This window comes from Vidua chalybeata, chromosome 5 (genome assembly GCF_026979565.1).
Source record: "Vidua chalybeata isolate OUT-0048 chromosome 5, bVidCha1 merged haplotype, whole genome shotgun sequence".
NCBI lineage: Eukaryota > Metazoa > Chordata > Aves > Passeriformes > Viduidae > Vidua > Vidua chalybeata.
In genome coordinates, this window is record NC_071534.1 from 5,466,769 (window position 1) to 5,479,469 (window position 12,701).

Here is a 12,701-nt window from a genome sequence, read left to right on the forward strand (position 1 = left end):
CTTTTGATACTCATAAATGACATTGTAACACAGGGAAAATGTAACCACCCTTAATGATTATTTTTTAAAAAAAGTTATTTGGGCAAAGCCAGAAATTGCTAAGCAGGTTCTAAGTGCTAGCAACTCTTTTTTTTCAGGGGAAAATCTTCTGTTGATGCAATTATCAAGATATTGCCTCTTCAAAAAAACCCCATCCAAGATAAAACCCTGTTAACCATTTAGCAAGTATTTTAATTACAAAAGAAAAAGTAAATTATTTGCTATGCTATAAACCAAGATTCTTGCATCTAATCCTCAAAAGATGCCATTTTAACATTAGAAATTAACCTCTACTCATGATCTGCCAGTGGTACTTCAAATGCTTGGCAATTATTTTTACCAAAACAAGCAATTAAAAAATGGATTGTTGGCTTTCTGGTGAGATATTTCAGTGAGCAAACTGTGATGGCCACTACTGCTGGTGGTTTTCATGAACCAAAATTTTAATTTCACAATGAGCAAAGGAATATTCCTATTGGGAACCCTGCAGATAAATTCCTGACACCAGAAAGTTGGGTCCCAATGTTTTGTGGTTTTGTACCCATTAAGATCATAGAATCATTGAATGGTTTGGGTTGGAAGGGACCTTAAAGATCATTTCTTTCCAAACCCTCTGCCATGGGCCATATTAGTTGCATAGAATTACTTTGGGCAATCAAGAATTTATGAGAAAGTATTGAACACCTGGCATGGCCTGAAATGTTACAATCTCTCAGTTTACTTGCAAGATATTTGTAAGACAACTTATGCATATAAACAAAATTTGCATTTTTCAGTTGCACAAAAGATTATTAAACCTTTAAAGTAATGGAAACATCTCTGGTTTTGAAAATATGTATTAAGAAATGTGTTCACATGTTAAAAAAAATTAGATGAATGCTTGCAAAATTACTCGGGAGAATTTTGACCTTAATCCATTGATCCACATTTTAGTGTACGATGTACATTAGAAATAACATTATTTATTAGCATGTTATAATGGAATATCACACCAGTATATTTTTTGCATGAGTGAAGAAAACAAAAATATATTTCCAAACTCAAAGATTTCATTATTTAAACAAGAGTCTTGGAGAAGCAGTTGTGCTAGAAAAGACCTGGGAGTTCTGGTGGACAACAAATTGAACATAAGCCAACAGTAGACTCTTGTGGCAGGAATCTTAGTTTCTACTGTAGCAGACATTTTACTTTTTCTTTTGTAATTAAAATACTTGCTTAATGGTCAGCAGGGTTTTTTCTTTGATTTTGGTTTGGTTTAGTTTGTTTGGTTTGTTTTGTTGTTTTTTTTTTTTTTTTTTTTTTTTTAAGTGGCAATAGCTTTATAGCTGCAAGTGCTTACTAGCAGCTGGGTATTGCCAGCAGCTTGAGGGATGCTTCCTCACAGATCTGGTTTTATTAGTTGGGATCAATGGAATCACTGGGAAATTTCATGTGGGAGAGATCTCAGACCATAAGAAAGGACTGTACTAGCTGCTGACTCTCAGCAGGTACTTTTCTGTTCTGTAGATTATGAGCTAAGTATTAGGACAACTCTGAAGTTCTCTTCATTGTGTCAAAACACTGCTTTCTTTGCAGCTGTGTATGGAAGATTTCTTCTTCCAATGCCCCAAAGCAAATAATCCAGCAAATAGTGGTTTTGTGGCCTATGGCTGGGATGGAAACAAGACTTGAGTCTTAAATACAAGAGAATCAGATCTTGTAACATAATCACCTCAAATACTCAATTACTATCAAATGTCTGTGTATTGCTAAAGGAAGGGGATTTCTGCTCATTTGTTAGAGAATGAATGAATGACTCTATTGTTAATTAGAATCAGATTGCAAAAAGTGTTTGTATTTCTGTGAACAAACTTCAGTTTGCAAAGTGGCTGTTCAGTCTTGCCCATGGGTTTGTGCACATACTTTCTGAAGTCAGCAAGTGTTGGCGAGCTCTGTAAGCACATAAATGACACTTGCATGTGTGTCTCATGTGAGATTGACCTCACAGGCTGTAGGGCTTGCCTCCACCTAACCCTTCACATTCCATAGATGCTGCAGGGATAAACCCAACTGAGGCTCATAAAAGTGCCTGTACTTTTTAAAGTTCATCGTTAGTAATGTTCTTCTACATAGCTTGTACACCTATTTATGGAGCAAGGTGTGATATCCCACGGAATGTACATTTTCTATTCAGGTTTACTTTGTGATGGTTTTCAATTTATCACACTATTCTAACTAGATTTGTTCAGAATTAGTTTTCAGTCATGCCAAGGAAATTAGGAAATATAAGAATTTTCACCAGATAATTGCTTAAATACCTGTTTTCTATAGTATGATACCTATTCTCTTGTACTTTGCCCTTCTAGTATGTCCATATTTTTGTGTTTCATTGAGATATGAAAGATCTGAAAGGTGCAGGCCCCGGAGTTGTGCACAGACTGTCCCCACAGCTTATGTTTACTCATCCTGGGATCAAACACTTGGAAAATTTTCACAATAGAATTTTGGATTCCCCTGTTTTTCCATATGTGCTGCACCTTTCATGACAGACCTCACACCTGTACACACCACTGCAAACATCTGCATTACACCTGTGCAGTCAACAGGGTTTGCTCTACAGGACCTGCAACTGAGGTGTGTGTAGTGGGATTTCCAAAATCCACCTTGTTAGGGTCCGATGCCCTGTGGTCTCACACATTGAGTACATCGTGGGGGATATGGCCTAACTTACCTATTTCACTTGTGGTCCTGCCATTGAATTACAGGGGCTCAAAAATTAAATAATGTAGGTTATATCCACCCTGCTTTCCATGGAACAGGCATGTGTGTCCCTGCAGGGCTGGTTGATATTGAGGATCTGTATGAACAAATATTAAACTCTTAATTTTTTAATCTTGTATTGTATTCTCCTGTTGCATCCAAATCAGAATCATATTCCCATAATCAAATATCCTGACTTCTTTGTTTGGTGATAAGAGGAAAACTTTTTCTTCCTTTAAATATTTTCAGAAATTTAATTTTTCTCCTAGGCTCACATAATTCTCTTCTATATTGTAATTCACTAACCTGCTTCATGTAAGAGCTATGTAATCCCATAAAGACTCCCTCAGGAGGCACAAGTGTGTTTCATGCCTAACAGATTTTTAATAGAATTCTGAGATTACTATTGAGTCATGGTGAAAGGACATGGCAGGCTGATACGGTTTTTGGAGGACTGGAGCCAGGACAAATTAATTCAGCCATGCCCATTGCTTTCTGTAACAATAGAACTGAATCATAAATCAGATCCCAATCCTCTGTACCTTCTCCAGCACAGAGTTTCCAGCCAGTGAGCATGGTGGTATATACTGAAGCTAAGTCTGGACATGCATTTACACACAGACAATAAAGCTGTTGCAGAAACTACATTTTAAGCTTAAGATGTGCACACATGGCAGTGCAGGTCTATCCCAAGGAACCAGGAAATTTTATGCCCTGGTGCAGGGCCTGCTGACAGAAAACATCCTTTATTCAGGAGACTGCTGTCATTCTGAAGACCACTGACACATTTCAGGTCTACTGCTCTGTTCTAGCAGGCCTTGTAAGAAGCCATGAGAGTAATTATGTGGTACTGATAGAATCTATCCAGCTTCAGGAACACAGGACCAAACCTGTTCTTAGTTTTGGGAAGGGATTCATTCTCAGGGATTCCATTTTTGTTAGGGTGGGTTGGTTTTGGCTTTACTCCAGCAAATATCCTGAGGTTTGACTGAAGTCAAAATTTACTTTTTTTTTTTTTTTTTAAAGCACATTCATTAAGTACATTCTTTTGAAACAAATGTTAAGACTTACATCAACACTGCCAGTTATGATTCTTTTGTGCAGCAAATATGAAATGAGAGAAGAAAACCCCCATGAATGATGCGTAGGCAGTGTCTGGTTGTGACAGACTGGCAGTGGCAGTCATGGCTTCTTATCAGGGATTTGAAAGGAAGGAAACTATCACTGATCATACCATGGACCTCTCCAAATAATATTCAAAGGCAGGGGTTTTAATGGGAAAGTGCTTATGGGTTCCAGAAATGGGTAACAACTTACTCTACTGAAACTGGAGAATCTTGAAATTATTCATGTTCTGTATTTTTACTTATATTTAATTTTACTTCTTTTTTTCTCATTTTTGTTTTTGTTTTTTTGTTTTTTTTTTTAAGCTGGGTAGTTGAAAGATGCCTTTTCCTTCACAGAAAAGCAAAAATCATGCCCACAATCCTACAAAAGATGCTCTTCTTCTATGTAAAGACAATAAATAGAGCAAGGCATTTGTGAGACAGGCAAGTGGCAGATGCTGTTTTTCTATGCTTGCTTTGTCTTACCATCACGGAACTCAGATATTATTAATGATTAATTGCTGATCACCTGATTATGTTGCCCTGATCAACCTGAACCATTAGTGGTTTAGCAGTAAATAACATGGTGCTGTAATAATAATGATTATATCTACCTAAAGTTCACAACATTTATTTACTGTATCTTTCCCTTGCAAATTACTTTTAAGCCAATGCCATTCTCATAGACAGCTAGAAAAGGAAAGATTTAATGTGTGGGTATGGGTGTGCCATAATAAAGATATTTCATATTGTTGGACCATTCTCTAAGTAAACTTCAGGGGTTTTGAACTTAATTAAAGTAGATAATAAAATATGTTGCCGCAACACTAGTAAAATAGCTTCATTTTTTTTCAGTTGCAAGGGAAATATTCATATGCTAAAAAGAGGTATACTGTTATTCATACTGCATTTAACATTATTTGTTTATAATTGCTTTCCTTGATTGCTCCTACAAGGCTTTCAGAGAGCAGTAAAAGAGAAAAGCACTATCAAAACATGGTTATGAATCCTTATATTTAAGTACTAGTATTTCAAGTTCATTCTAGAAACACATTGAATTTCATTCCGTTTTGCACATAGCACATTTAGATTTTTTGTTTCCCCGGAAAACAAAATAATCAGTCAGTTTGTGAAATGTCTTAAAACAAATCTGAGTTGCAGTTTCGTTTTCTGAACCCATTTTGTATTTTCAGTAGAAGTGTTATCAAGTTACATTTAATTTTGGATGCATGAAAACAAATTTAGCAACTGCTTTCTACCAAAATAAGCAGCAGTAGAGGTGATTTGTCATGGAATTATCTACTTAGCCCACGCTGTAGAAGATGTGTCTGAATGGCTTCCGTAGAGCTTGAGAATGCAGCATTTTCTGCAAATATTTTAGTTGGGGTTTTAATTGAATATAAACATGAACTGCATGAACTTTGGCACTTGAAGGACTCCTGAGAAAAAGCTACCACCAGGAATATAGAAGTGTAAGTACTCATATATTGTAAGGATATTGCATCAAAGCTGTCGCTTGGTAAGCAGATCAGCCTTTCACTTCTGTCTCAGAAACCAACAGGATGCTATCTAAGCATGTTTAGCCAGCTGAAAGCTATCAGAGAGTTCCTTCAAACAAACATTGTTTGAATTAATACATTATTTCCAAACCAGTTACATTGGCAAGGTATAAGGTAACATGTGGTTTAGAAAAATAAACCTAAATAAAATGAAAACAGAAGCAGCAGAAACTCTGTTTGAGTCTTCTATGAACTGTGTGTGGATTTCATCTCATATGGCAAATGACCGAAAATTAGAAGCAATATTCTGAGGAGAAAAGGTCAAAACACACAGGGAAAATTTGAATATAGTGGAAGTACCCATTAAGTCTTAGTTGTGTGGAGGTATACATTTGGTAACATGTCAGTGAAATTGCTATACCTGTTATATAGGTATTTTTCAGTTCTCATGGTACTACTGCCACCTGTTTAAACAGATTTCCCTTACATTTGAGGTGTGATCCAAAGGACAACAATGTCCATGGGTTATTTCTGTGATTTTTAATGACCAAAGGTGAGGATTTGGAGAAGCTGAGAGTATTATTTGCAGATCAAGGACGTCTGGCAGTCAGGCTAGACTACAGACACCTGGGTTCCCTGCAGGTTTTCCAGTCCTGCTTCAGCTTTGGTTCAAGGTGTTCTCTGATAAAGCACTTGTTGATCAGACACTTCTCATGCCGGTAGCCCTGAGTTATGAATAAAACAAGATTGTGAAAATTACAAGAAATTCCCTAAATGCAGATTACAGTTTGTTTTGTTTTGTTTTTTTAACCTGAAAACATGGTTAGGATGGTGGTAGGTGGGGTTTAGGGATAACTGGGGAATGAATCTATAAGGCCACATTTATTTCAAGATACTTTTTCTATACAAATGTAGCTCATTCAGAAAGATCTGATCTTTGGAGCTGCAGTTTGCAGGATCAAACCAGTAAATAGTGCAAGAATGGGAGATGAAAACCATGACATAATTCCCTTTCTTATATAAAAGAATATTAATGTGAGAGAGGTTAATGGAACAAGAACTTTTTACTGTACTTAACTGATTTTCTGTTTGCGTGTGAACTCCTGTCGATAGTAAAGATTGATTTCTAAAACCTCTACAAATACTTAAATTTTGAAATGTTCACTGAAAAGAATTTATATTCTCTAAAAGTTGCTACTTTTTAAAAATAAAATCACATTACTTTCATATTTTTCATTTGGTGGAATCTCTTGGTTAATAACATGATATCGTTAGCATTCAGTAGATACCACAGCTCAGTTGCTGATAAATACATAAAAGCATGTTTGTCAAGAACAAGGCACCGTGTGGTTTTCAGGACTTTTTTTGGATTTTAATTATTTCTATTAAGGTACAAAGTTTTTCTGTTCTCCATTTCATTATGAATTACATTTGTTTTCAGGGCCATGAAAGTAGGCAATGCAGGTGGACCCTCAAAATGATCTGTAAGAAACCATTTGTTAAAAAGAAAGAATTGTGTTTTGTGTTCTTAATTCACAGACACACACAAACCAAATGGATATTTATTGTTTTTTAAAACACCCTAATGTTCTCTGTATATCATCTCCTACCACAAAGCTGTTTCCAGAAATTATTTGGATCCCTTGATAAGACATTGTGCTTTAACATTCTTAAAATATTAAAATCTATTGTAGTATGTTTAATGTGTTGAATTAAAAAATGCTTCTTTCCACTAGCAAGAAATCAAATCAGTGAAAATATGTTTTATTTTATTTTGGTTTGTTTCTGAATAATCTTCTTTCTTTAATAACAGCACAAACTAGTAAAGATTAGGGAAAAAAAGGCTGAGAGAGCAATTAAAACAAAGAAGGAAGAGGTGTAAAGTTGTGTTACCCAATTTCCTTCAAGCTGTTCAAACACTGTTATACCCCTTTAGGTCTATTTGGAATTACACAGCAGGTACTAGAGGGGAACTGAGCCCTCCGTTTCTGATTTGCTCTAACCTTTATTCTGAACTGAAGTCTAGAGGGACCTCAAGTTTGGTTTGAATCTATCTGTATTTATCTAGAGTCTCTTACTGTCCAGGCTGTAGGCATGCCACTTCCTTTCCATGAAGCATTTCTCCCCCTGGAATCAGAGGAGTTCAAATTCACTGGCTAGAAATATGTGTTCAATAAATTTTCAGTGGAGCTGTCCTTGGGAAAAATATTAGCATAAATTACTACCAGAGGGTTAAGGGAATATATTTCCAGTGTCCCCTTACCCTTCCAGATCTTACATCCCCTTTTTTTTTTTTTTTTTGTACTTTTAGTCTTAAAAGGGGTCTCTTGTACAGGCTAGATAGCATGATCTCCTGAGGAAGCCAGTGATCACAAGATGAGAAAACCCAGGAAATGACAAAGTAAGTTGTTCTTTGACAATGCTGTAAATATTTATCCAAACCTTATAGACATGATTAAATGTCCATGCAGTTTTTACATACCACTATTTTTATACCGTCTTTTTGAGAATTTAAGAATTCTCTGGGAAATAATTTGAATAATTTATCAAGCATGGCACTCTTTTGAAATCTCTTTTCCATTTTGGCTTGTATTTAGTGTTCATTCAATTTCATCACCCGCGAAAAGATATATTTTGGAGAAATTTAGACCAACCAGTGAAAGTTTAAATTTCCAGCATCTTCCATCTAGACCTTGTTTTGATACTGTTGCACTTTTTAATCTTCCTTTGGTTACTGTGGAGTAATTATGCACCTATGTATCTACTGTGCATAGGTATTTCCATGTCATCCAGTACATGTACTGTGCTAAGGCAAATTGTTTTGTCAAATGCATCTTCTGCATTTAAAGAAGTTGAAATGGGCTTGGAACAAATTACTGGATTCATTAGAATTGTACTCAACAGCAAAAATTGTAGATAATCTTTATTTTGTAGTCAAAAAGTGAGACAGCTTCAGTCTGAATGTGATGTTTGACTGCTGTGTCTTGCTCTCCAGAGCACAGTTTTGAGTTGCATCTTCCTTTTTTGGACAAGTAAAACATATTAAATGTCGGAATCCACATATTTAAGCATATTGCTGCCATCATATGGCTACATACTTATTTGTCAGACTGGTATAATGAAAGCAGTTCTGCATCTGAAAAGAAAGATTTTTACGTAAGGGAGCATAAAGCTGCACAGAGAAGCAGTAATGAGTGTTATGATGCTTCTAATCCTTTTTCATGTTTAGGCTGTAACAGCTATGCTTGTCTCAGAGTGTGAAATACTTGTCTCCTGAAGCTAAATGAGTAAGATCTGTGTGATCCATAACAAGGTGACATAGAGATAATGTACATAAATATTAGTCAGACCGTGGGAGAGAAGTTAGTGGGAGTTTTGCCTGAATAATGAGTGAATAAAAACTAGGAAAAGCTGTCAGAACTCATCCCAGGTTGTTACAAAAGTAGTTGTGTCAGTGTATTACAGTAATTTAAACTAAATTCACTCTTATTGTCTCTGATCACCTCCTTTTTGGAGCTTCTCATGCAGCTTCCATCAATTCATATGTTGGCAGTCTTTGACTGATTTAAAAGAATGAAATAAATTGTCTTTCCAATCTCAGGCCTATGTTTGTACTGGCAGGCACAAGTCATGTTGAAGCAAACTCTATTTCCTTTCTCTTTATTTCTCCCATAAAGGTGATGAGCACAGCCAATCTGGCAAACACAGTAACAGTGTGGCTAGTAAGGAAAAACAGTAAGGACAGGGATAGGAAAGGAAGAATATACCCTTATGAATATGTTATATAAAAACTTTACTTGGGATAGGGAAAACTAGTTCCAGAATTAATGCAATTTTTTACAATTTTTGGGAATAGTTACTATCCGTATGATGAAAATGGTCAGTAAAAAATTGCTTTTTATCTTTTCATTTCCAGTAGTATAAAATTTCATATGACCAGACCTGTTAAATTTACCTCAAATCATCTACCCTGCATTAATTTTTACCACATATTATTATATATTTTGAAATAATTCCATAGGAAGTGACAGACTTAGGTTTAAACTAGATGGTTCATAGGGTTGTGTGAAATATAGCCAAGACAACTTATTCAGCCATCACATAATGGACTCTGACTCTATAATCATAATAGAGGAAAACAGTAGAAGAAAAAAGTGATAGGAAGGACAATAATTGAATATTCTGGTCCATCAGTGTAATGAACTTTAAAAAGTTCAGAAAGACATTTATGTAATATAAGGATCTATCATTTCCCCTTGAGCTTTTTTGGATTGGTCCAAAATTTCAGATCAACAGAACAGTGCAATCAAATGGGATTTAAATCCCAAATAAAACTGCCAGACTGAAGCAGACAACAAAGATAAGCCCAGCTCTCACATATATTGGAAACAGATGTTGAAATGATGTAACAGTTTTATAAACATGAGTTTGGAATTGCTACATTGCTCATAAGTGATGAAATAACAAGTGCAGATTCTCATAAGTTTGCAGGGTTTTATTGGTCCAAGGAAAGGTATGACAGAAATAAAAAACATCTCTGTGATGATGTTCTCTCCCTACAGAAGGATTTCCTTCACTTCTTTTTTTTTTTTTTTTTTTTTTTTTTTTATTCATGGGGTTGCAATCTGAAACTGATTTTGTATTTCCCATTGCCCAAGGACACTCAGGCAGTGGCACAGGCCAGGCACCTTCTGTGTCCCAGGTATCTTCAACATTTGTGTTTAATGAGACTTGCAGGAAGAGAGGAAGGCTATAAATCCTCTGTCTATCCTTGCCATATATCATAGGAATATCGTCCCAAATCTCCCTCAAAATCCCCCTTCTGTGGCAGTCAGCTAAGTACTTCTGGCATGCAGTGGGGGTCAGGAGGAGAGGGGAGTGTGTCCTTCCCAAGCTGAGGCGTGTCAGCAGAGGATACTCTGTGGGTAACCTGCTGTCCTTCAAGTCAGGAGAGATTTTCCAAGGGTATTTCCAGCGAGACAACCTTTGGTGACTTGGGCCAAAAACACACAGTGTGTCTACTCAGGCCATGAGAACCCAGGCCCTCAGGACTCACAACCAACACCAAAAAATCAAGTTCTTATATCCCAGCTAGGAATCATTCCACAGCAAGGAGCACTGGGGGCATATATTGATCTGCTAACAGCCACAGATCTTCCTCTGGTGCTGTGTTTTTTAGCATTTTGGATTGCACCCAGTGTAGTTTACTTTGAGGTAGTCCAGTTCTGAAGTATGGAAGCAAGGATCCTAACAGGAAATTCCACAGTTAAAGGTAATATTTCAAGCATAGGCAATACAGCATTTTGGTAGCTTCTGCTCTGTGATCAGAGCGCAGCTGCTATTCATCAAAACCAAAGATTTGCAAAAGTAAGAAATAGTGAAACAATGAAAGATTTAGGGGTTTTACAATTCAGCTGCAATGCCCAACCATGCCATCAATTTAATCCCTGTTGAGCTGGATGCATCAGCAGATTTCACCCTTCTGCAGTTTGCCCAGACTTCTGGCAAGGGACTACTGTTCTGATGGTTGGAGGCATGATACAATTGTGACAACACCCTAGAAACAATACCTGGATCCTAGGTACCTCCCTCTCACCCAACAGCCTCAAATACACATTGGACAGGAAGGATGACAGTGCAGATCTCCAGTGTAGTCCCTCCTCAGAGAGCCTTCAGGTGAAGGAAATGACTTTTGCATGAGATGTTCTGGGAAGAGCAAATTAGGGGAGAAAATAGCAATTCAAAAGCAGTGTTCACCACTGTTGTGTAATATGAAAGCTAGTGAAATGTGGAAGAGAAGCCTTGCAGTGTTACCTTAGCCAAGAAATCATAATTCAGTCTCAGACTGATGGAACCAATGCAATTTCCATCCCATACCTGTACAAATAAAGGGACTGAGAAGGGTCATGGGGCTCTGACATAGAGAGATCTTTGGGAATTTTCTTTGCCATGGGTTTTGATGTGATTTTAATATAAAATAGGATGCAAATAATGGGCTGATAGTTAATCAAGTCACTCAACCTTGTGTCCATCTTTCTTTGTTATAGAAGAACAGTTTTTATATATCCTGACACATAAGTAAAATTGAGTTAAAAGCCTTAAAAGTTTTTATAGTATGATGAAATCATAAGGTACTTAGACTGTCAGAATTTTGCGTCACCTTTTGTATATCCATTGAGATAATGAGATTAAAGACCATATTGTTTTTTATTTTCTCCAGGGAATCTCTGTCTCATTGAGGACAGAGGGTGGAGAGACTTCAGTTAATGAATGGGCATCTTTAATACAGGGTTTTCTTCAACATGTGATTTAGTGCCCTGTTTATTGCAAGACCGTGGATCCCTGATGTAAACCCGGAATTGTTCCTTTCTTCCTGGCCTATTTTGTTTAATATTCAAGTCTACACTTTATGAATGCTTCATGAATATTTCTGGTATAATTTTCACCAGACAGTCTCATGGAACACAGTATTATTGGTAGAGAAGCACAAAGGTCTTAAGGTCAGAAGTTTTCACTGATTGTGGGTTGGATCTTACATGCCTAGAAATCGATCTGTTCACTTCTGTCTACTCCTGCATGTGCTCAAAGCACAAGTCCCATACATACCCAATGTGGTCTTGAGCTGCAGGCATTTCTATAAACCAAGCAGACACCTAAAAAATGGAGAACATACTTGCAGATCATCTGAGAAAGACAAATTTAAGTCAGCTGTCTGATATTACATGAGAAGTACCAGAATCTAGAAGAGAATCCTCCAGGCTGGTATCTGATAGTCATTAGGACATTCTCTTGAACTGTGTTCTCTCCCTTATGACTCCCTTTGCCTTGGAGTTCTGCTGTAGCTAAAGTTTCCTTCATTATACTGAAAAAAAACCTGGGATCTTGTGTATAAATAACTCTTCAACTATGTAATTAAATATGATATTGCAACTCTGTATATGGTGGCCAAATGAAGGTTGCATAAATAATTCTAGTTTGGTCTTTTCATAAATGTTAACAGTTGACATTATGACCGTTGTGCATAATTGCCATGTAATGTTTTATTTCTTCTTAAAGTTTTAAGAAATGAACTGGAAAAAAGTACTGTATTCTGGCAGCATGTGAAATGTCAGCAGGATTGGAACCCAAATCCACTGTACTGCTTTGCCCTACATGAACTGACAGAGTGATTGATTGCAGGATGACTAACCATTGTCTAGGTGAACCAGCATAAACAGAAATAATACTTTTTTTTTCTTACCAAAGTAAGAACATGATGCCTGATAAATCCTGATTCCATTCAGGACCAGTCTCTTTGCTTCCCCCTGGGATGGTTTTT